Raw genomic sequence first — 27,212 nt, forward strand, 5'->3', positions numbered from 1 at the left:
AGTCTGAGATCCAAAATTCCGAGAATACCAAATTTCAGGCATTACTTCCCACCAAGGACAACGCACTACACGATGTCTTTACTTAACAACCGAGAGCGGCGGCGTCAGTGGTAACATACAAGCAACACTGCGTGAAGTAACCGCAGACATCTTACATTTATCATGTTTTCCTCAAACCGCCTGAGCCAAATGCCGAAACGGAGATTTTTTACCCCAACATATTGAGCTTAAGGTCCATCTGCAAAGAGGTCTTCAACAACGGAACGAAGTATCGTAACTTCGTCTTTTTAAAAATCTTTGTTGCTTTGGGGTACTGTCTCTTCAAGGTCGCAGTTTACTAGTTTTTCTTAAGTTTCGCCAGCACTAGTGGCTAGCGCTGTAAGAGATTGAACCTCTACTCCGGCATTAGTAATTTTGGGTAATTCGTCGACAATGCTAGCTACTGGTATGAAAAAAGCACTCCGCCTTCAGGCCACAAGTGGCCCATCGCGACCATCCGGCCGCCGTGTCACCCTCACTGAGGATGCGGATAGGAGGGGCGTGGGGTCAGCAAACCCCTCTCCCGGTCGTTATGGTGGTGTTCTTTGACCGGAGTCACTACTATTCGGTCGATTAGCTCCTCAATTGGCATCACGAGGTTGAGTGCACCCCGAAAAGTGGCAACAGCGCATGGCTGCTGGATGGTCACCCATCCAAGTGCCGGCCACGCCCGACAGCGCTTATCTTCGGTGATCTCACGGGAACCGGTGTATCCACTGCGGCAAGGCCGTTGCCTAGCTATTGGTATGGCGAAACGTAAAAAACACTTAAACTATTATCTGCATAAGATCCCGACACGCACGTCTGCAAGTAACTCGTCAAGCAGTGCCTGTGAAGCCTCAATAATTTGACACAAATTTGATGAGAAGGGAGTGTGACAGGGCTGTAGCCTATCCGACGACATTTAGTCTGTACCTTGAGCGAACAGTAACGAAAACCAAGGAGAGAATTGGAAAGGGAATTACGATTCAGAGAAAATTATTTAAATTTTTGAGATGCTTTGAAGACAGTGTAATTTTGTCACAGTCGGCAAAAGATTTTCAGCAGCAGTTTAACGAAATCACATTTAGAGGCAACAGGGAACCGTAAATTTGGTAATGGAGGGAAGTATGTGAGGTTGAAGGGAGAAACTAATACTGTAGAGTGTGACCACGGCTCGATGGCAGTACGCGGGAGAAACTGAACACACACTGGGGAGGAAATGCACACACACTGAAGTGATAAGAGTCACTGGAAACCGATTTGCACGAATACAGATGGCGGTAGCATCGCGTACAGAGTGTTAAAAAAGGCAGTGAATTTGCGGAGCTATCATTTGTACTCAGGTGATTCATATGAAAACCTTTCCGACGTGATTATTTTCGTACGACGGGAATTAACAGAACATGAAGTAGCAGTTGGAGCTGGACACATGCGACAATCCATTTCGAAAATCGCTACGGAATTAAATATTCCGATATCCACACTGTGAAGAACGTGCCGAAAATATCAAATTTCAGGCATTACCTCTCATCACCGACAACACAATGGGCGACGGCCTTCACTTAACGACCGAGAGCAGCAGCATTTGCATCGAGTTGTCAGTGCTAACAGACAAGAAACACAGCGTGAAATAACCGCAGAAATCAATGTGGAGCGTACGAGAACGATACGTTAGGACAATGCGATCAAATCTGGGATTAATGGGCTATGGTACGGGCGACTGACGCGAGTGTCTTTGCTAACAGCACGATATCGCCTGCAGTGCCTCTCCTGGGCTGGTGACCATCTCCATTGCACTCAGACGCCACGAAGCCATGGACCCAAGTTGTCAATATGGCACTGTGCAAGTTGGGTGGTGGTTCCATAATGGTGTGGGCTGCGTTTGCATGGAATGCACAGTGTCCTCTCATCTAATTGAATCGACCATTGACTGGAAATTGTTATGTTCGCCACCTGGAGACCACCGGCAGCCATTCATGGACTTCCATGTTACAAACCACGATGGAATTTTTATGGGTGACCATGCACCATGCCACAATTGTTCGCTATTTGTTTAACGTTCTGGACAATTCGAGCGAGTGATTTGGCCACCCTGACCGCCCGACATGAATCCCACTGAGCATTAATGGAACAGAATCGAGAGGGTAGTTCGTGCTCAAAATCCTGCACCGGCAACATTTTCGCCATTATGGACAGCTATAGAGGCAGCGTGGTTCAGTTTTTCTCTAAGGGACTTCCAACGACTTGTTGAGTGCATGCCACGTCGAGTAGCTGCACTACGCTCGGTAGGAGGTGGTCCTACACGATATTTACAGGTATCCCGTGACTTTTGTCACCTCAGTGTAGGTTATAGTAGTTATCGAAAGATGAAAATGCTTGTACCGGACAGATTAGCGTGGTGAACCACGAACTTAAGTACAACAACAAAGTGATACCGCCCGCCATGAGGCAGCTCACCGTATACTAGCGATTGGAAATATTATTAAGTAGAAGTTGTGAATATTCTTTGTCACCTTAGCCTCTCGTCGGGTGTGGATACTTGGCGCTGTTAGTGCTCCTCGGTTTCTCGTCTCTGATTATTTTCTTGAGATTGCACTATACTACCCAAACCCATACATAATGAGTTAAGACAAGGAAGGATTTAACGTTCGGTCGGCCATGGCCTTTGCAAATGAACCCTGGCGTTCGCTTTAATACATTTAAGAAACGATGGGAAACAAATCTGGACGGCCGGGTGGGGATTTGAGACCCGCTCATGTCCAAAGCGAGCCAAGTGTGTTAACCAATGCACTACTCCCTTGGACGAGACTTGTGAAAAATCGTTCTCAAAACTACACTGGCCATTTGTAACTCAAGCCTGTCGTAGAGGTATGCCTACTCAACGAAAAAGTATTACCTAAGCAGATTATGTGAGAAAAGTGGAATCGTCTCACAATCTCCACGCGCGCGCGCGCACACACACACACACACACACACACACACACACACACACACACACACACACACACACACACACAGTGAAGTCTTGCCAAACTTCACGAACGTTACAGGGAACAAGCTTCACAGGCGATTTACTCATCCTTCTACTACTTTATAGTTGTGACAACATACAGTACAGCACGGGTTTGGTTTGTCTCAACTGAATATGAACTTACAACGTCAAGTAACTATGAGGACACAATATATTACGAATCATTTTTTCGTAAGAAAGTTAAGGATTGCTAATCTCTGAAGGGACGGTACAGATCACAGTCAATTAAGGCGCAAAGTTCGTAACATACGAATGGAGAGCGTAGTTTAATGGTTAATAAAGTAATCTCGGCTTTCAAGCCGCGTCAAGTGGTTAACTACCCACCAGCTTTCGGCAGAGGCCGCCACTGCCGTTGTCAAGTTGATGGTCGTCGAGATCCCGCTGCCGTGCTTATATAGTCGCGCTGTCGCCAGTGATGTTACTGGTGCTCAGTCACGCACCATGTTGTATGGCCGCGAATCCAGGAAAAACGCAGCAGGCGATGTAGCTTACAGCCTACTCCAAAATAAAATCAGTCTCTGAAGTTTTTGGCCAGAAGGTGGATTATAGCGTGAGATTCATTCCTAAGCTACACAGAATACGAGATGAGTTATCTGAAACAAGCGGAAGCGACTATCAACGAGTTTACAGGCACTTAAGCTGAGACTACACTGTTGCAGGGCTTGAAGTTGAATGCTCAGGAAGAGAACGTTTTCTCCTATTGCAATGGATAGTGATTGATTAAGGAACAACAAACTCCAGAACACATACTGAACTGCGATTTTTGCGGTCGCTTTTGGCACCATATACCCAGTGCAGTCTATTCTGCAATAAAAATACTGCCTACCACTCGCCTACATCTGGATCTGCGTTCCACAAGTCTTCACTACACATTTTTTAATCCAATCGCGGAAGATAGACACGAAAAATGAATATTAATACCCTTCGATATAGAGGCTCCAAGTACCATAGCGACCTCAAAAACGGCGTTACTGTGGGATATATGAAGAGTTGGTTGAGGATTACTGTCGCACCCATTCACTGATACAAATAATTTATGAAGAAACTTATCGGTCTGCGTTGAACCTTCTTTCTAAACCCCGTCTCTCTCTCCCCACATTCCAGCCACTCCTATCTTCTTGTTCTTCCTACCGTTAATCTTAGTAAGGGTGCGAGACCATTAAGTTTTCAAGAATCGAGGCAGGACAGTTTAGGAAGGAAGCTACGACGAGAACGAATTACAACCTTCCTTCGAATAAATCCGGGTCTGGCCTATGCTTTCCTAACAGCAAGATTAACGTGCTTGTTTCGTCTTAAATCCCTCTGGATATACTGTATACTGTTGTAAACGATTCTCGTCCCTGATGAATAGATCGCTTACCCGACCGGAATCTGATATAATTGTTTATAAACTGCACAAGCGAAAGATTGTATTTATTGATGATGAATGCTCCCTCTATTGGTTTATACGACGAAACGCTTTTTTGTGCGTTCAAACTTGTGAGGCTTTGATTGCAGCCGATTGCAAACCAGATTTTAAATACAGCCTGAGTATTCGATAAAGTACAGCTTCCGTGAAAGATATCCGAAAAGCAATTAACTCCGAAATCTGGATTGGTTATCCAGCTTTGATCATGAGTCCGAAATGTGTATAACATCACTTCGTAATTAATACACTAAAGTGAACTTCAGCAACTACATATTCTGCTAATTAGCAAAATTGGCTCATTTTTTTAACCAGAAATATTTCGTGTTGCAATCACACATTGAAAAATAAATGTTTTTAAACTGTCAGTCAAGTGGGATATCTCAAGACTACACACCATTACATATAACCTAATCTATTTTTTTAATTTTTTATATTTTTGGGTCACCGTCGTGTAATAATATTTAATGATATTTTTGCCATTTGACTGTAGAACTTTTTTATTTTGTGTTACTACCATGATTGCAGCTTTAAGCCATTAGCAAGTATAACAATTATGGGTATAATTGGACTTCGTTAAGTGAGGCCATGGTCGAGAACGACGAACCATAGGTAACAGACTGCGCGAGACGTCATTTTACTGAAACCAGTATGTAAATCACGTGACTCGGGGCACTAAGCCCAGTACGTCATTGCACGTTCATAGTGCATAATTTATGACATTTTTATTACAGATCAAATGTTGTGCTTTTCACTAGAAGCGGAATCAAAGAGCTTCACATATGCTCAGGCAAGTCTTGTTTTGCATCCTGCAGATAAGGTAAACTGACGCAAATCTCAGCAGTGAAAGTGAACTACTTTAAAATATTTACAGATATATTTTCATGAGTTGAAAATTAGAGTGTGTGTCGATCCTTAGAAGTCAAACTAGATAAAAACTGGCGCTTTAAAATGACAGAACGTTAATAGCTAACTCACTACACGATTTCTCTACAATACTTTCTAATATATTACGTTCACTGTTTTGGTATCTGTACTGGATTAAGCAAAAGTCATAACATGGGGACGCTTGTTATCTGAAAAACGGACATTGTGAAAATGAACAGATTTCATTTTTTATACAAGCGTAATAAAATATTTCATTGATGTTCTTTAAGAACAGTCAGAAAACAAATGCTGCCTGCAAAACCGATAGTTCGTCTTCTACTCCAGTAGAAGCGTTGAATTAAGACTAACAGTGCAGCAAAATCAGGTATTTGCCAAGTAACTGTAATTCTGTTGTCTGTAAAAATAACTGTAAATACTTCTGTAATGACCACGTGCAATAAACTATAAGCATCGCATCAATACTACGAATTTCGGAAAAATTAACTTTACTGCATTACATATAATAGCAATATGACAAGTAATTTTATTGCTAAAATCTACTGATGTTTGACTTCAGGTATAAATGAAAAAACCTGAGAGATCGACTTTGCATGGCGCGTAATGACAGAGATTCCGCTTGCTGCAACGAGTTTAGTTTACTGTCTCGAGCCACGTGACTCAGATGTTGGTTTCAAACATTAACACGGCAGAGACTGTGTGTGTGTGTGTGTGTGTGTGTGTGTGTGTGTGTGTGTGTGTGTGTGTGTGCGCTCGAGGGGGCGCGGCAATGTTGTCTACATCAAGAAGTACTTAACTGGGTGTCCTAGCGTGAATGTATGTACCAATTCAATGAAATATATGGCAGAAAGGTAGCAAATGTTTTTCAGCTATAAAACAGGCGAGCGACTGAAGAACACCAATACCGTAGCCAGTGGCGTTCATTCTGTGGCTGAACTGCTTTATGGCTGGAAAAGATTTTTGCTATCTGTCTGCCATATACTTCGTTGATTTTGTACTTACCTACGCGCTGAGACACCCACTTCAATACATTTTGACGATGACTTCACTTCAGGGTCTCATTATACACAACATTGTTGTAACTTGAGGCCGAAATCATGATACTAATATAAAATATCAAAGTTGTACAGTAAAATAACAACCAATTTTACTTCGTTTAAAATGGGTGTGGGTAAGAGACAAAATGCAGGAAAGTTATACGAGCAGGATGTATATTCATTTCTTTTTCCTCTCCCTCCCCCGTTTTGTGTCAGTCTACAAATATAACCTTTTTCCAATAATAATATCACTACTTGGTTTACATCTGCTGTCGATACAAAGTTCCCTGGCGACGGACAAGAATACGTGAGCATAAGTGACGAATAAATTTGTTTTAACAGTTTTTTTCCACTTCTCATTTGTCATTTGTCATTTCTTTATTAGATAATCTAGAAAGTCAAATGTTCTACTGACGACAAAAATTACCTGTACTTTTTTTTCACTGTGAATGGTTTGTGTGTGCTCATTTCATAACACATTAGAGTGCTGTTTCAGAACCAGCGCAGCAGAATGAAGGGCCTGTTCCCCATCCACAGCCATCCTCATTGGTTCAGTACCCTCAATAGCTAATATCTACCCTCTGCTGTGACTAAATATTCCCACGAGAAACACTCTGAATAGTGATCGTATCAAGCTAGATATTCATGTGTTGAAAGCTTCCCTGAATGCCACATTGCCCTCGCAATTTTAGTAACTGCATCAGATCACGGCTGAGGAAAAGGGAAGTACGCAAGATTCTCCTCGTTTATAACATCTTCCGAAAATCCGAATGGATACTCGCTTTAGTATCAACGACTGAGGCCGACTAATACCCGCGTTTAAGTCATGTTAAGTATTCTCGAGATTGACAACCGAGTAGAATGGTTATTAACCCTCCAATAGACCCTTCTTACCGGCTTGATAAAGAAACATTACAGAACAGACGGCTGGATTCTATATGATCTAGTTGTAAATCGAGACAACAAATAAATTCAGGAAAGTGAACGAAAGACTGCGTTGGTGGTGAAGTGACAGGTCATCAACAATAACATCTTCAATTCGATCCCTTATATTACAACACCCTTGAAATACCGGCATTTTAAGTTGAAATTGGGTATAAGTAAATTCTAGAAAAATTGCTGGTGAAACTATTTACGAGAAATACTCTGATCACAGGTGGCGAAGGTTGTCAGAGAAGCAGTAACGCACAGATCTGCATAACATTAGCAAATATTAAACGCTCGCTAGGCGGCAGGTAAAATATGCAGTTACAAAATTGATTACGTCGTATGACAGCATTTAAATATTAATATTTCGTAACTGGTTGGTAAACTCCGGAAAATGAATTTTAATGTCCAGTTTATCATTCCATTTATCATCAGTAATACCCGTTGTCGTTCAGAAACCATTTACTTCCTCGTTAAATAAATGTTTGCTGTAATTTACATAATCGTGTCGACATTCTTGTTTTAAAAATATAATGATCTGTATTTAATTTTAGAAATATTGTGAGCGCATGTAACGGTGACTAAGAGTAAGCTAGCCGAGGAAATAATAACTGTATGTGGAGTAGAGATTTAGTACGGAAAGGCATTGTATTGCCTACAGTTTGCTGCCATAGTGTCAACAGTAACATCTTCAATTCGATCCCTTATATTACAACACCCTTGAAATACCGGCATTTTAAGTTGAAAGTGGGTGTAAATAAAATAACGACACGTATCCATGGAATAAACCATGCAGTAAACGAAACAAGTGTACTGAAGCCAGTTATAAATTATGTTGCATTCTCATGTTCAAACGCTCCATTGCTCTGCAGCAACAACTACTCAAATTTCTTATCTACTATAGCACTGATGTTTTAATGCTAGCTTTCACACACAGGCGTATGAAACCACTTGCGAATCAGATCATAAGCAGTTCATCTTTATTCTTATTTACTACCAGACGGGTATTGTCTCCGCTATTACAAAATGGGACCAGCTGGTGTGCAAGATAGACGGGCGACGTAACATCAGATTTTGAAAATGATGTAATAATTCCAGTTCCAAAGAAAGCACGTGCTGACAGGTGTGAATATTATCGAAAGAAAAGTTTCATAAGTCCTGGTTGAAAAACACTGTATAAACCGAAGATTATGGAGGATTGTAGGAACACGCGAGGCAATATTGATTCAACGACTTACCTCCGAAGACGGGTTCACGAAAGGCAAACTACGTTTATTGCTTCTGGGGACTTTAAGAAACCTTTTGAAAACTTTCACTGAAATACTCTGCTTGTAATTTGAAGGTAACAGGGTAAAATACAGGGAGCGAAATGCTGTTTACAACTATTACAGACACCAGATGGCGGATGTAAGCGTTGAGGGCTGAGAAGGGATTGAGACAGGGTGTACCCTATCCCCAACGTTATTCAATTTGAACATTGTGCAAACAGTAAAGAAAGTTAAACAACAATTGGAAGACAGAATTAAAGTTGACGGAGAAGAAATAAAGACTTCGGGGTTTGCCGAGACATTGTAATTCTGTCAGAGACAGCACAGGATTTGGAACAGCAGTTCAACATACCGGATAAAGCCTTGAAAGGAGAATATGAGATGAACTTCAACAAAAGAAAAATAAAGATAATGGAATGTAGTCCAACTAAACTCAGGGGTGCTGAGGGAATTGGGTTAGGAAACGAGACACTGAAAGTAGATGAGTTACCATTTGGGCACAAAAATAACTGATGATGGCCTAAGTAGAAGGGATATAAAATCCACTCTGACAATGGGCAACAAAGGCGTTTCTCAAGAAGAGAATTTTGTTAACATCGAATGTAGACTTAAGTGTTAGCAAGTCATTTCTGAAGGTAATTGTCTGGAGTGTAGCCTTGTACGAAAGTGAAACGTGCACAAGAAGGGAATAAAAGCTTCGGATATATGGTTCTACAGAAGAATGCTGAAGATTAGACGGGTAGATCGCGTAACGAATGAGAAGGTACTAAATACCTTTGGGGAGAAAAGAAATTTGTTGTGTAACTTGATTGAAAGAAGCGATGGGTTGACAGGAGACATTCTCCGACATCAAAGGATCACCGATTCAGTATTGGAGGGAAGTAGAGGGGAGAAAAATTTACAGGGAGACCAAGAGATGAATAAGGTAATCGGCTGCAAAAGGATGCCGGTTGCGGCAGTTATTCGGAGATGATGAGGTTTGCAATGGATACAGCAGTATGGAGTGCTGCGTCAAACCAGTCTTCGGACTGACGATCACAACAACGAATGACAACATGAGCTTGTTTTCAGTTAAACTTTAAAGAAAGAGAATAAATCTATACCAGAGTTCAGTGGAGTGAAGTGCAAAACTCGGTCCACCTTTGCAAAGAATGCAAGAAAACATTATTCATAACGTAGCGCTGACAACGTTTCCACAGAGTTAACGAAACATGTACCGCATAATTACTGCAGCCGCGCGTGCAAGATGTGAGATGTATGTTAGAACTCGCACGAACATTCCGTGCCTCCTGTATTTAGGCAAGCAAACTAACAAGTAGTCTCTTGAGTGACAGGTTGCAAGTTCAGTCTTTAGGGTGGCTCATTTGTAAGTGTTTAGTTAACAATTATGACACAAAAATATTATCTGCTAATGACTCACCATGTGCATGACGAGGACGACAGAAAATGAGTATCTGGGAGGTGTACGGATCAAATTCCTACGGGATGTTTGTATTACACTTCACAAAATGGACTTCGTCGACATTCAAGAAATGTTCAAAACAAACTACTAACTCGGATTACGAAAACCAAATGAAAAATGGCGTTCCGCAGTGATAACGAAGGTTCGCACCATTAAGGTCGATGGTAAACTCCTTGGGAGTTATAAACCACGCAGGGCGTTCAGCTAAGTATTCACTCTTACAGAATGCCTGTATAATCATGCTGGTACAAAGGAGACGAGAATTCGTGGAAGGTGATGGCATGCAACCTAATGCGAAACAATCTGTCGTGGTACTTACCGTGAATCTGGCTATCATTTTAGGGCGTAGCTGCAGACTATGCGGTACTGTGTTTTATAGCCACGTAAAAAACAAACATCCAGAGGCTGAATTTGACCAGTAGTTCCAGGTAGTACCAACTGTAACTTTACACACTTTTCAGGAGGGATAGTTTGCTCAAAAGGAGTATAGTTTTTATGCGTAGGCGAGTAATCAAGTGAAATCAAATTATTCCGACCAGCAACTGGCCAAAACCAATTCTGGGCCGATTCCGCAGTTTGACGTGCATCGTCGCGTTGATGCTTTCTTTGTTGTTACGTTATCTTAATTCTTTAGATTCTGTAGCACTGAAATTACGCAACTATCCCCAATTTCCCTTGGAATCACTGTAATCTATGTCGCTCGCAATTTCATGTGCATGACGCAGAAGTTCACTATCATGCACATCTTGCAAATAGTATAAAGCATCCTTCAAATGAGCAAACACCAGATTTTGTAGCAAGTGTGCCTTGTCCTCCCTTGAATATCTGTAGTTTTTCTTATGCACTAAACGGCCTTTTTACTACGCTGCGGATGATATTCCTTGTACATACGAGGGTTGGAACAGACTCTGCTAACGGTATACGGTACGCCTTCCACATCGCTGGCAACGGGTTCTACACAACGTTGGTGACTACTTTGAAGGACAGTAACAGATGCAAACATGTAGCTCTTTTGTATCGGTTCTGAATAAATAGTTGCCACTATTTTAGTTCCAACCCTTGTAATTGTGTTCAGTACCTGCTCCTTGGACAACGATTGTCCTTTACTACGTTTCCCTGGAGATGGGGCTTGTGGATCCCTCTCAGGCAGGGATGATGAACTACATGGCTCGACACCTGTTTCAATATCACTTTCACTTGTTAAGCACGTATCCTCATCGTGATACTCCTCAAGTACACTGCCCGCACCGTCAGCGCGTACGACACCACACATGCCACAGACTCATCTTGCAGAAACTTTAATACTTCGTTTGCCACTTCTTTCTCACTCTGAGAAATTTCTGGGGTTTCTTTCTGACGAAATGTCAATTTCGATATCTGTTGTCGTAGATACAATGCAATTTTTGCTTTGTTTATTGTTGCCCTTGCCCTGCTTTTTATCAACACTACTAGCACTGTTTTGAGTTACTTGTCGACTAACCAGTTGAAAAACGCTCCATAGCCTAATGTTGTGCTCTCCACTGAATACCTCCAGTTCCATTGCCATTAGCAGCCAATGATTTGGTTGCATGGTGGACAATATGTGTGGTGTCGAATGGCGTAAACATCATTGGCCTTTTCTGACCTCGCACTTAAGGAGTTCCTTGTAAGTACACACGCCAAATTTAAGAGATAACTTTAGCAAGAATCTGGACAGTATGCCACTTTCTTTTTGCTCAAGTCTTTACTGTCGACAAGGAGAGAGCAGCAGAAGGGCAGAATACAGTGAATTCCACTTGAACGCTGTCCTGCAATAAACCACTGCCCGGAGATAAGATCACATGGGCAACTAGTTTTACTTTTAAGTAATGTTTGTGTAGGCCATTCTGCAGCACCTTACACAATAGCGTACGCAGTGATTCTACACACACACACACACACACACACACACACACACACACAATATAAAATTATGGAGACGAATGCTTTTTAACCACTTTCGTAGCTGTTTCGATTCTTTGAAACTGTTATAAGTTCTTCTCGTCTACAAGCTGTCCAAGCTCCAGCGTCGACAGTCGTTTGTTGGTTGGCGTATCTTGTTTGCTTCAGTGTCCGAATGTCGTGCCGCCAAGTCGTGTGAAACGTATGGTAAAGTGAGAGAAGGCCGACACAGGATGTGCTTACAACTACTCTCACAACATATTTAAGCGAGCGTGCGCTTGTGTCCACGTCTACTGTTTGGTTGTAACGATGTTCATTTACATTGTACAGTTTAATAGAAATAGCAAACACAAGGAATTCCTCCATTTCATGTACTAAAGTTATGACATTTCCAGTACCACACGAACACGTAGCACAAACCAAGTTGAACGTTGCTAACTTTATCATTTTCGTTTAGTGAGTATCATCATAACCGTATCAGGGACAGGGCACGTCTGGGACGACGACTAGATGGAGTAAACAAAGCTCGCCGTTTTCCGGTCCTGACACAAACTGCTCAAACAGTATAAACTTGAGTAAGGTTTGCGTCACCCGGAGAAGATGAGGGTCCTTCACAAGAAAGAGTGGTTCCTGCAGGACTTTAATTTCCTGTTCGAGTGTTGTTTATTCCTATTCTTTTTCTTCTTTTTTTCCTTTTTAAGAAAAAATTCTGCGAGTCTGAAATAGTATGTATCGTCAGGCGCCGTCACAGCGCCGGTAATATCCAAAGTGTAGGTGAAATAAGCGTGCGTGGCGCGGAAGACTGCGAACTCGATGCGGACGAGGAAGGTTGCGAGGGGAAACTGCTTCACTTGAATGATTTAGAGTGACATGGACGATGGCTGATGCGAACATTCACCTCCGCACTACGGCTAGATGGTGTATTACATTCATTTTGTGTTTGTACTGAACGGATGTTAAATACGGCTGGGTTCATTTCTCAGCGCTTTTATAGGGCTGCAGTTGAACGCTACTGGCAAATCAGTGTGGACTACTGCCTCTGGATACAGCAAGACATGTCGTTTAAGCAGAGAAACGGCAACTACGTGAATCAGAGTCATGCAAAATCCACCTATCAGAATATGATATAGCACACACAGAAGCCAGTGGAGCTCAATGACGGTAAATACAGCTGAGCAGTTACACTCACAGGACGGAAAGAGCAGAGGAAACTTCGAAATTTTTAGAATACCGGATTATTCACGTAAAACAAAACGTTCGCTCTGACAATACTTTGCGTCAGCACGTTCACAGGATTTACAATCAATCAATCAATCCCGCGCAATACATGACGCGGCGAAACAAAAACTACTCTAAGGCCCGATCATATATTTCACACGAAATCGTCGATGCTTAATCATGTATTAGCACATTTTTTGTTCTCACTGAAAGTGTCATACAGAATAATTTTCGTACATAACATCGCAGGCCTATGATCACTATGCACATGCCGAACGATGATCTAGTTGTGGTATTCCTCTACTAGAAGATACAAAAAGTCAACACAGAAACTTAAGTGCAAAAATTTGTAAGTTTTTGTAGTTAATTACAAAAACTGAAATATTTCATGATTCATAGCGACCAACATAATCGCGCAGGACGAATGAGCTCTAATATCAGAATGAGTCATTCCACCAATTATGATAGTGTTTGTAAAGAGCGACTCTTACCACAGTCTAAATAAATATGCTATATTCGTTGTACATCTGAGTACAGCATCATTTACTCTGTTTTCATGTTGGTGAACTGTCTACTTGTACGGGGACAGTCGAGCACGTTGTGAAAGAGAGCACTTTCAGGGCTAGGAAAACAAGTACGGGGTCTCACATCGCTAGCTAGGCTTACCGGAAAAGACGCACGAGGACAGCGGACATTATTATACAAACAACACACTCATTCACTTCACCATCACTCAACACAAGACTGCTGACAAGGCTGGCACAGCCGCGAGTAACTGCTAGTACTTCAATAAAGAATTGGGATTATCTTAACTTCAGTCCCAGTTATTATATACGAACTCATTTCACTGGTGCTCATACCCTGGAACATGTGTGGCTGTGTTATAAACTATTAGATCAGCTCAACGGACACCTCCCCGTATCTTATACTCATCGAAGACATTTTGGTTCAAATGGCTCTGAGCACTATGGGACTTAACTTCTTAGGTCATCAGTCACTTAGAACTACTTATACCTAATTAACCTAAGGGCATCACACACATCCATGTCCGAGATAGGATACGAACCTGCGACCGTAGTGGTCGCGTGGTTCCAGACTGTAGCGCCTAGAACCGCTCGGCCACCCCGGCCGGTCACAGGAAGACACATTAAAGCCTAAGCAAATAACGTACAGGCAATTTTCCAGTCAGGAACCTCCGCTGAAATAAGAGCGGCGTTCAGTAAGTAATGTAATAATTTTGTTGATAGCAGGATGATTTTATTTACTATTCAAATAAACCATACTATTCCCTACTATGTTGACTACAATACCTTATTTTTTAACATAATCTCCCTTCAATCTGACCGCCTTACGCCACCCTACTGGGTCGGTCTCTACGCGCGCACGCAGTCTGTCTACTGATCGACTTCGGAACCAATGTCTTGCTGCATGAACAGCCTCCCCGTCACGCACGTACTGCTTCCCGCAGCGCGTTTCCCTTATTGCCAATCAGACGGAAGTCTGAGGACGCGTGATCAGGAAGAACAGGCCAGTTAAGTTTTGTGAGCTCCTCTCGGGTGCGCAGACTTACGTGAGGCACTGCATTGTCATTGACAAGTTGAAGTTCGTTAGCATTTTTTTGGCTGCAGGTGTTTCTTCTATTTCCTGAGGGTAGCACAATAAACTACAGAGTTCATCGTTGCACCCTGAAGGTGGACATCAGACAGTCCCAGAAAACCGCCGCCATGACTTTACCGTTTGAGGGTGCACCTTTTACCTTTTTCTTCGGGGGAGAGGTGGTATGGCGCCACTCTAGAGATTGCCGTTTTTTTCGGTTAGAAGTGTTTAACCCATGTTTCATCGTCTATGGCTATGTTCAACAAAAAATTGTCAAGATTTGCCTCATGCTGCGAACGTAGTTCCGCATGGTTAGTGGTCGCGGATTTTACAGTCAACAATGTGGATTTTCTTTTGTTAAAAATCGTCATAGTGCCTTCTCCCAGACAATTTTACTACCAAGCGATAAAGAAACCTCACACTGTCTTTTTTTCATAAAATTATAGTGCGCCTAAAAAGTGCTTCTTGTCTTATTGAGATGTTGTCATCTGAGTGTTTTGCCACGTATCGTTGACACCGCTTACTGTTGTAGGTCGCACCAAAATGTTCCGTTATACTATTTTTTGTGGTTTTCGTTCTCTACTGCAAAGCATAGAGCACGTCGTTCGAGATCCTGCACGTTATAGAACCTAACGTTCTTCAGTTAAGTGACGAGAAACCCAAAGAGCACACACTTCTGAGTACCCCAACTGGTGCACCAATGTGTCATCGTACCTACAGAGACGTCCAGTTGTGGAGCGAGGTGTTTCACTGTGATCCGTCGAACGCCACAGCAGTGTGGGGCCGGTTGGCACGTGGCAGATCGGAGAGGTTTGCGCGACCTTGTGATGGTGATAGTCGCCTCTCCCATCGACTCACATTGGCTATGAGCACTATGCGACTCAACTTCTGAGGTCATCAGTCGCTTAGAACTTAGAACTAATTAAACCTAACTAACCTAAGGACATCACACACATCCATGCCCGAGGCAGGATTCGAACCTGCGACCGTAGCAGTCGCACGGTTCCGGACTGCGCGCCTAGAACCGCGAGACCACCGCGGCCGGCCAACGACTCACAGAGCTTTTGTTCATTGCCTGGTCTCCGTGAACATTCTGCAAGCGCTCATGAACATCTGCGATACTCTGTTTTCCACCAAAATAAACTTAACGGCAGCTCTCTGCCTCGAGTGCATCTTCGTTACAGAAACCACTTTGACAGCTACGTGAACGGTTCAGGTAAAGGATTTTATTTCTGTGTCACTTGTTTTTTTCTGTTCTTTGTGAGTATTGTGTTCAGACGTTTACCCTTTGTTTTTTGGCATCTTACATTCATCAGTCTACCACCTAACCATGATATTCCACACCAAATTCCGCATTTTCATCAAAAGATATTGACCGAAGAAAATTGTTGCTTCACTTACTGAACGCCCCTTTCTACTTGATCTCATAACGAAAGTACAAAAGGATTTTGAAAGTGGAGCAATCGCTTGTGTGTCTTCTTGTCACCACCTAGGCTGCGTATAGCATGGTTAACGAAAAATTATTGAAAGACACAAGTTTCGATTTTTGACCGGAACAATGGAAATAAATTAGAATTATTTCCTATCATCCGATATCGACAAACTTCTTTCGGATGTGTCCTTTGGTTCTACGAAAAATGTCGGAACGCGTATTCATCTTATTTATCTACAACTGACAATCTCTCTCCATCATTAGGCTCTATAGCGTGCGCTATCTCGAACAAGGTGCTCTATGCTTTGCAGTAGAGAATGAGAACTACAAAAAATAGTATGGCGGCCTACAACAGTAAACGGTGTCAACGATACGTGACGAAACACTAAGATGACAACATCTAAAAACAAGAATCACTTTTTAGGCGCACAATACGTTTACGAAAAAAGACTATAAGTGAGGCTTCTTTATAGCTAGGTGGTAAAATTCTCTGAGAGAAGGCACTATGAAGATTATTAACAAACAAAAAAATCCCAATTGTTGACTGTAAAATCCGCGACCACCAACAGGCACAAATATTTTAGCGGTCATATAATAGCTCTGCAAATCTCGAAATGGAAAATGACTACAAGAGACGTTCACAGACTTCCATTTTCCTAACGCAAAACCGGTCCTTAAGACTAACTTAATCACCCTTCACCCGATCTCGGTACAAAACCGTTTCCATTCAACTATGATCTACTCTTTCCACGTATGCCAGCCTTTACTCTTTTTCCGGCGCGTCCCTTGGCACAGTATTTGCAACTCCGCAGAGAGCCAACGCTTTAAACAACGATTTAGGAGGAGGAAAATGAAGATAAAAAAGAGTAGCACTCAGCAATCGAATGGTGTGCCGCACCGTTAGTGCAAAATTATCAACGAGCTCCAATTAGCGTTTCCATTAAACTGGAGCACCATTTGGAGCGGCACTCATTAAGAAGCAATCTGGGCAGCAGCGCGCCCTGTTTGCAGACAGACCGCAGCCAGGTGGCCACAGTCGGAGATGAAACATTTTGCAGCCGGCTCGCCCATGCACTAACTCTGTCAGTATGGGATTTACTCGCCTCTGCATTTACTTTTAAGTCTGCCTGTGGCACATTATCCGCTCTTAAACGTTAATACAGAGTAAATGATTAAATAAATCGGGAAATTAAACTATATTGTAAATGAATAAAGTGCTACCCATTTAACATCTAGGTGCGTTATAGACATGGCAGCAATGCACAGTTAAAGCAATCTATTTTTTTTATGTGAAAAGAGCACGCCACAGAAAATTAAATCCTTTTCATAAGCTGGAAATGTCATGAACACAGTTCCGTATCTCCACTTGATGAATGTAAGATGCCAAAAACCAAATGACGTCAAAGTCATATTTTGACTAAGGATAAACGTCTGAACACAATACTCACAAAGAACAGAAAAAACAAGTGACACAGAAATAATATCCTTTACCTGAACCATTCACATTTTTAGAAGTGCTGTAGATAGAATGAGTAAGATGATGTACGAATTGCTGTATCATACACAGTGTTGTGCATGCATATTACTGAACATTAGAACGAGATTTTCACTCTGCAGCGGAGTGTACGCTGATATGAAACTTCCTGGCAGATTAAAACTGTGTGCCGGCCCAAGTCTCGAACTCTGAACCTTAGTCTTCAGCGGGCAAGTACTCTACCGTCTGAGCTACCCAAGCACAACTCTCGCCCCGTTCTCACAGCTTTACTTCCGCCAGTACCTCGTCACCTACTTTCCTAACTTCACTGAAGCTTTCCTGCGAACCTCTGAATAAACTTCATAGCCATGACGTGTTTGACGAATACCAATAAAATACGCTTTTATCGTCATCTACAAAAATGCTTCGTCACTTGAATCTTGATTTGTAGCTCGGGTCTGGCAGTTCATAGAAGATGAAATACGTGAAAAACATGTTAAAGTGGAAGTGCTTGAGACAATCAGTTTTCATTAGTACAAGTGCACCAACTGGAACGAAATTAATGAAAAATTATAAATTATTCGAGATAATCTTTGTATCAAACAGGTTTTTCTAATTTTCCTGATATTTCTGAGGAAAACAGTGAGAAGTGTAGGACTACGAAAGAGACTTTTTGCAATGTAGCACTTTATACTGCCCCACCGAGATTGTTCAATCGTTGAGATTCCAACAGAAAACAAAATAAATTCTATTTTTACCTCTGTACCTTCTTTAAACATCTGAACATAAGTGCCGCTGTTTGCGGTTACCTTACAGTTTACAACGTTATTACCGTAAGTAGCACCAACGCTCTGTGGGTGGCAATAAAAGAAATAAATTAATAAGAACTAGCGATATTATCTAAAGCCCAAAAGTACCCAAGATAAGACTCGCGTTTGCAGTCATGAAAAGGTAGGCCGCTTGTGCAATAAGCAAGCTTAGAGAACAGTTCTGAAGCATTTAAATTCTAAAAACAGAGGCTAAAAAAATACTGAGATAATGACAAGTATGCATGATACGTGAAAAACTTTCCAACCGTTAGTGACACTGACACTCTCAAACACAGCGGCTGTTCTAATTATTGGACAAAAACTGCGCGAAAACATATTCGCATACTATCTGGTTCACACTACGATTTCTATCAATACTTTATTGAGCAGTTTTAGCTTCCTACACGGTATGATAAGTGACAAGCCAGGCACGCTTTCTCAACTAAGAGTAACGAGAATACGTCATTAAATGAAAGAACTTTTTTTGGAACTTATTAAGCAGTATGACCGGTTCACCATTTGTGTCACTTGCCTGCTGACCATCGCCCAAGAATTTTGACACGGTTGCATCTTTATCTGCAACCAGGCTTTCCTTCGTCCATACAGCAGTGAGTTCTAAAACATTATGGAAATTTTCAATAATTCTTGATTATAGCTGCGAAACATTGTACGAACCATTCCAAAACTAAATTCGTTTATAATTTTGTTGCATTTTTTGTGACACTGAAAGCGTATATCCGTTCGCTAGTCATCATTGGTACTTCAATAACGCTACTTATCCAATGGCACAAAATAAAACAACACGCTGTAAACTCGTCACAACCAATTACACCAGCTCGCACATGGGTAGGATTCAACAGTGTCATCAATATACTGTATTAGGGAAGAATTATGACTGAATATAACAAAGTTAGAGTGCGTACAGCTTAAATAGGGATAGAAACAAGGCTATAACAGTATGTATCCATTTCAAGATAGATGTGTTAGTTGGGGAAATCAATCAGTCACACAAGAAGCGAACAACGAATTCTCGTCCAAGTACAGTGAAAACATTAAGATGTTATGTCAATGGTTCAAATATGATCAGTAAAACCAATTCGTATTGCTCTTAGCTCTCTAGTCCACATTATTTACAGCCATTTCCCAGGTCTATACATTTATCTCCCCTTCTTCAATCTTAAACGGCATGTTTCCTGTTTTCCCTCGCATTCTCCTACTCGTTACACTCTAGTCGGGCACCTTTTAGTAAAAGCATAATCTGGTTTCCTTAATTTATGTTCTAACGATCTTCATTTAGCCAATTTTTTTTCGAAGTGTACGGTTTTTGTCTAGCTCCCATACGTGTTTATTTGAAATCAGTTCTCACCAATTGATAGTTATTTTCCTAAGACAACGGCTTCTAAACACACACAACTGTGGGTTATCAGTCCACGTATCTTCCATGTTTCGCGCTTATAAAGAAAGCATTTCACATTACAATTCAGAGTGTTTTTCCAGTCGTTCTATGTTTAATGAATAGGTAAAATGCACTATTCGCTACCTATGTCCAAGTTTAAACGCTTTCCAAAAAGTTTATTGCTTCTACTTTGTTTCCAGGAACGTTCAGGCCATCCAGAAAGTCGATGTTGACTCTCCGCAACCAAACCTCGTGGGCATACATTCATATCACCAAAACTCAGTGTTTCTCCCAAAGTACTTTACTTGGTCCTCCACGCCTCAAAGAACATGCTTTTCACGTATTTCATCTTCTATGAGTTATCACCGATTCGTCCAAATTTATGGTATGTACTGGGCTTAGACAGATATGAATACGAAAGAGCTCCAGATGAGCAAACACTGAGAAAAAATATAATTTTTGGAGCATATCTGGCGAAACTTAAGACAATATTAGCGAATTTCCAGAAGTGACAGGCGTAGCGGAAGGAGTACAGAATGGCAATCCGAGTGTCGTGGGGTCGAGTTTCTATGAGGTAAGTATTTTATATTTTACGTTTCACTGCAGATAAATCTAAATAATGCCCAATATATTATACTTACTAAATATTTGATATCAGCGCACACTCTGCTGTAGAGTGAAAATTTCATTCTAGAAACATCCCCCAGGCTGTGGCTAAACCATGTCTCCGCAATATCCTTTCTTTCAGGAGTGCTAGTCCTGCATGGTTCGCAGGAGAGCTTCTGTAAAGTTTGGAAGGTAGGAGACGAGGTACTGGCGAAATTAAAGCTGAGAGGACGGGGCGTGAGTCGTGCTTGGGTAGCTAAGTCGGTAGAGCGCTTGCCCGCAAAGGCAAAGGTCCAGAGTTCGAGTCTCGGTCCGGCACACAGTTTTAATCTGCCAGGAAGTTTCATAAATATACTATATTGAACATTATTTTGGTTTATTTCCAGTATAAATAACGTAAAGACCGAAAAATGAAAATAATGTTTCCTCAAAGGGACTCACTCTACTTCCCTAGCAATACAGATATGTACTTTTTTTTTCTGCGCCAACAGCAGCATGGACAGTAGGCTGACATAAATGGTTCATTCCTCGCCCGACCCAGTGCCAAACACGCCGTTCTTTCTGAACGCTTGGCCATCTGGAGATCCCACTTCGGTCACTTTCATTTCTAGCCAAGCCCTGTATGCACACCAAAAATTTGTACGAAACCTGTAATAATGAGTAAGCGCAGTCGCCTTGTAAGCGTAAATTCGCAAGGTAACTGTAGTTGGCAGATTTATTTACACTTGAAAACTCTATTGGTTGTATCTTATGTGAGTTTTCAGTTTTGTAGTATAGGTCATTAAGAATGATTTCTCTCCCTTAGCCAACAACACGAACATTCCTTCCTTATTACCCATTAGCAGTGGAAGCAGTTTATACACGCAACAGTTCTTAAAAGCAGAAAATGGAAGTGATAATCAGAAACATTTGATAAGAAGTCGCACAGTGGCAGGTCGGTCTCATGTGCCAAACCCAATAAATAAATTAAAAATCGTAATGCAATGCAGGTCAGTAGCGAACTAAAAAAACATCTTTACCAAAATGCCGACACTCTTAATACGACGAACACTGTAATCCCATGATCAACCGCCACCGCAGCCCGTAAATACCGTGCTGTTTATCCGGACGCCGGTTCGGTGCAGCTCGCCACAGCTCGGTTAGCAGTACAGAGTTGGTTCACAGTTTAAGAATTCTGCGACCGCGCTGTCAGCGAGAGGAAGAAAAGACGAGCGGGAATGTTGAGTGCTACCTCGCGGCGACGATCTCAATAACATAACTGCATGGAAAGGAAACGTCAACGTCGTAAATTATCTACTAGGCAAGAAGTGCGGCCAGAGAACGGGTGGTACGGACTGGAAGAAAGAGCCGACCAACCAGTACAATAAAGCGGCGGTGGCGAGCCGGCGAGCATGTAATGAGCCGCGGCCGGAACACCGGCGTGCAGGCCTCTGCGCTGCTGGCGAGAGAACCGCTCGTCTCAGCTTCCCATCGTCTGACGTCCTCACATCTAAGTGCACCGGTGTCAACACGAGAAAACTCAAGCTGGCTGCAAACCCAAGTGCACAATATCAATATCATCACAGTACCACAGAAACTTCTTCACTTTCAATACTCCAAAAACTTTGGTTCACTTTTCTTCAAATAGGAGTCTCATGTATGGGATTAACAGCTAATATTCTTGCCAGTCTCTTTATCGTTGCCACCATGTCGCTTAGAGAGTATAGAGCTTAAGAGTCAAACGGACTGGAAGCTGGTTGATTTACTTTCAATACGTATCTATGAGCACCTAGAGACAACATTTCGGACGCTTCCAGATGTGTGTTAAAATGCACTATCTTGTTCAAGGATTAGGAAATTATCATCATGAGCTGTTATATGTAACTACGTAACAGAACATAGCATTCAATATGGATTGATTACCAGAATGCCATGAAAATTATTCCGCAGTTAGTAATGCGGCGTGCGTTTTCTTTCCCCCTCGCACATTTCCAGCAGAGCTGGAAGGATTCTGTGGAGCTGGAATTCCTGACTCACCAATACAGGCTACCTACGGTATCGTACGGAATTCGCCTTGGCACACCAAAGATGGCAAAGCGAATCGATACCGTACACATTAGCGATGACTCGCTGCAATATGCAACGACATATTGGAGGCGCCCCTGAAGACACGGTTCCCCTCTCTCAGCATAGTGGCCCCGTCACTTGGGGTCAATACAGTGTCGAGCAGCAACAGTCTCTCCCCCCCTCCCTCCCTCCCCCCGCCCCGTTCGAGACCTTGGCTACAGCAAGCATCATCATAGTATAAGGCTAACGTGTTAGTTGAAAAACTCGTTCATTTAAATGTGGAATACTGTAGTGAAAGAGAACCGTTTGTTAATCTGTGCATGAAGTGGTGCTTTAGTGGTCAATAACAGTTCTAACTTACCCACTAGGCCTGTAGCAAAGTAGTCTGTCGAAGTTGAGTAAATGTTTTACTCATTTATGTAATAAATGAGTAAATGTTTTACTCATTTATGTAATAAAGTGAAATAATATTTCAAGTGATCTAGTTTGATGACCCTTCTCCCAGAGCAATCTAAGAACACTCAATTATGGCCTTACGAAAGTATTTTCGCCTTGTCACAACACACAATCCACTCGATACTGTCGAGGAAATTCAATCACAACAACTACTACTACTAATTATTATTATTATTATTATTATTACTATTATTATTATTACTATTATTATTATTACTATCCCATAGTCAACTGACAAGACACTTCATCAAATAAGTCTAGGAATAACTCAAAAATTTTAACGTTTCTGCAACACAGCTCCTTGCCCGAAAGACGACCGTACGTTACTTCAAACAAACAGTTATCTGCCTTTATACATGACTGTAACGAGCGAAGTGTGTACAGTGAACCTGTATTTCGCCAGTGCACGCAATACATAATAAGCTATCGGTTATAAGGTCGCTATCATAATAATGTGATACGACTGAGTGTATCAATTAAAATCTTCCTTAGCTTGGTCAGCAGCTCTAAGGTAGTTTCACATGAGCCTAAAAGCGAAGTAACTATAAAATTTGTGGTCAAGTATTTACTCAGTGAATACGATTAACACAAAGAATGGTATGTTTTGATTTTGGTTCAGTAATGTGTACCGTTTCGAAGTAACAGCTCTTCTGGCCACAGACAGGCGTTTTTAGAAGTGTGATAGGTCAAAGTGCTTTGCTGGTCGTTACCGTCCATTACAGATATGGCAGGCAGTATGCATGGGCCAAGTGATTTGCATAGATAGATGCCCTGACGCAGAGTTGAAAATCATTTGCATCGCTGTGTGATCTCACAACATTCCGATAATTTTTTTTTTATTTAACAATTCCGCCACTTATTTTTGCTTCATATTTATGACAGAGCATTTCCTACAACTTTTATTAATGATTCCTTAAAGCCGGCCGGCGTGACCGTGCGGTTATAGGCGCTACAGTCTGGAACAGAGAGACCGCTACGGTCGCAGGTTCGAATCCTGCCTCGGGTATGGATGTGTGTGATGTCCTTAGGTTAGTTAGGTTTAATTAGTTCTAAGTTCTAGGCGGCTGATGACCTCAGAAGTTAAGTCGCATAGTGCTCAGAGCCATTTGAACCATTTTTTATTCCTTAATCTTCGTTCCTGTTAGCCAAGGTAAGTTTCAGTGGTTGGTTAGTAACATGTTCAGTACATCATTTGAAAGTTTGTTTTATCGAAATGATGAGGAACGAGTCAGTTCACAGAGTATGTATTCCATAAGTGTTAAGATTAATGAACACTTTAGTCTTACTCATGTGACTAACTTAACAAGTTTTTTTTCTCTCTAGTTAAACGCTGGTAGCAAGTAAATAAAAACATCTTTTTAAGTTTAGCTGCATAAGTAGGACTAAAAAAATAATTTCTTCATTAATGTTAACACTAATTATGTACACCTATCCTGTAAACTGGATCGTTCCACGCCGTTTCGACAAAGAATCGTTCAGATTATCTAGGGAACGTGTAAATAACTAAATAACTAACTAACCAACCATCCGCCCCACCAACCAACCAAACTTACAGAGGCTAAGGAAATCCAAGTTTGATTAGGATAGGGGGAGCATTAATAGGAGAGGTACTAAATCAACTAAGCGACACACAATATATATATATATATATATATATATATATATATATATATATATATATATATATATATATATATATATATATATATATATATATAGTGAAGGTTGGACCCAAATTGGTCAAACCAGAGAGGTAATATGATGTTCACTGAGCATTGGGTCCGTTAGAGGTCCAACAGTTGCGATAAAGGAACTGATCCAACGACGTACCTCCGATGCTGTCGATGTACTCAACATTGCATCGCAAACCCATACATGTAAAGTTCTCGAGGTATTAATTAAAAAACGCCTTCAGTCACAACTTTTCATGTTTTATTCAGTACGCGATGCATTTCGGACCCTGTGGGTACATCTTCAAGTCTAATTCGTCTTAATACATGCTTTATTTTTTCTCTTGAATGAGATGAAATGCATATTCCTGTCACCAAAAGGTTTGTTATTGGGTTATGAATTTCGTACGTCAAACACGGAAAATGTGTGCGAAATAGTGGGAAAAATGAAAAGTGCAAACTTACCAACTAATCCAAGAAAAGCGTTTGTAACGTTTTAGCAACAGTATACGTTTTTTCTCCATCGTTTTCAAATGTATCACTTAACATCACTTCATTCAAGAGTCACATTCGCAAACGTTTGTTTGTAATCACTTCACAGATGGTTTTGTACATGGTGTGGTCAAAGATGAATTTTCCATAGTGCTAAAGATACAGTTATTACACAACTGACATATGCAGGAAGTAACCTTAGAATAGGTCTTTGAAATAACTATGGCTTGCGAAATCTATTCACTTAACATCGACCCTGATTTTTTGATTTTGTGAAGGAACATCTGCAGTTGTTCCAACAGATTTATGGTCTTACCACTGGCTTCGTTATGTAATACTACCAAATTGTTTTCTATATTGTTAATGACATGTTTCGTTCCCAACATAGGTTGTGCAATGACTTGATTTTTCAAAGAGCTTGAGCCTAAAAGCATTTACATGTTCTTGAAAACGGGTTTCGAAGTTTCTGCCTGTTTTCCCTACATAGTAGGCAGGACAAATGGGGCATGATACGCTGTACAGATCAGTGTTGTTGTATGATTGCGTACTTTATTTTATGTTGTGGAAGAGTTTGTTGCCCCCGTTGACCAGCTTACTAAGTGGGGGAAACAGGTAGAAACTTAAAAACCCGTTTTCAACAACATGTAAATGCTTTCACAGGCTCAACCTCTTTAAAAAATCAAGTCATTACACAACATATGTTGGAAACGAAACGCGTCATCAACAATCTAGAAAACAGTTTGGTAGCATTACATAACGAAGCCAGTGGTAAGACCCTAAATCTGCTAGAACAACTGCAGAGGTACCTTCACAAAATCAAAAAATCAGTATCGATCTTAAGTGAACAAGCATTTCTCAAGTCAATGCTATTTCAGTAATTTTAAAGACATATTCTAAACTTCTTTTCTGCATACGTCAATTGTTTGCTGCATATGTCAATTGTGTAATAACTGGATCTTTAGCACTATGAAAAATTCATCTTTGAAAACACCATGTACAAAAACATCTGTGAAGTGTTTGCAAACACGTGTTTGCGAATGTGCCTCTTGAATGAAGTGATATGTTTGAAAACAACGGCGAAAAAACTTATACTGTTGCTAAAACGTTTCAAACGCTTTTCTTGGATTATTTGGCAAGTTTACACTGTTCATCTTTTCAACTATTTCGCACATATTTTCCGCGTTTGACTTACGAAATTCGTAACCTAACAACAAACCTTTCGGTGACAGGAAGATCCATTTCATATCGATCAAGAGAAAAAAAATAAAGCATGTATTTAGACGAATTACACCAGAAGATGGGCCCACAGGGTCCGAAATGCATCGTGTACTGAATAAAACACGAAAAGTTGTGAATGAAGGCTTTTTTTAATTCGTACCTCGAGTGCATTAAGTACAGTCACGTTTGAAGAAAATATGGATAAAATTAAAATGTAAAGTTTTTATAATATTAAACAGGAAACACTTCCTAACGTTCTGCAAAATCATATTTTTGCAGAACATTAGGCAGTGTTTCCTGTTTATTATTGATGTAATGTTCTGCGAAGCACCGACAAAAAGTTCAGCTACAGTTATATGAACCGTTATACACCCACGCGTCTATTTGGCAAGGCTTTTCCTCTTCAGAATGGGAACGCCGCACTAGCGCAATGAGCGATCTAGTTATTTTTAGTATGTCTACGGACAAGGTATGGTTCAATGGCTATGAGCTGAGAGTGTAATATTGCTGGACTGGGGCCACGAACGACCCTAACAAGCAACGCAAATCCTTTCTGTGAAAAATGAGCGCGCTACATGTAACACGAGCTCAGGTAAATGATTTAAAAAGATATCCACTCAAACACGCACGACGTCAGGATACTATAAAGCAAACCGGCAAGACGCATTAACTGCTAACTCGTGCACACAATGTTTGGCTTTAGTAAAAATTTGAAGCTGGTGACCTGATATTAATTAATTCCAAGAGTCAGCAGTGGGGTTTCATAATTCCTGTAACAGGCTGATAAGGGTTATAGTAGAGACTTAGTAGACGAATTTTGGAAAAGAAAGCTATTTTCGGAAA

General features: G+C 41.2%; 1 protein-coding gene and 1 pseudogene across 3 annotated transcripts in view; both read right to left on the minus strand.

Moving 5' to 3' along the window:
- Positions 1–27,212, minus strand: part of LOC126336689 (serine/threonine-protein phosphatase 2B catalytic subunit 2-like) — a 778,905-nt gene that overhangs the window by 303,594 nt on the left and 448,099 nt on the right. The window lies entirely within an intron of this gene.
- LOC126337222 (5S ribosomal RNA) lies at positions 658–774 on the minus strand (annotated as a pseudogene).

Source organism: Schistocerca gregaria, chromosome 2, assembly GCF_023897955.1.
Source record: "Schistocerca gregaria isolate iqSchGreg1 chromosome 2, iqSchGreg1.2, whole genome shotgun sequence".
In the NCBI taxonomy this organism is placed as follows: Eukaryota; Metazoa; Arthropoda; class Insecta; order Orthoptera; family Acrididae; genus Schistocerca; species Schistocerca gregaria.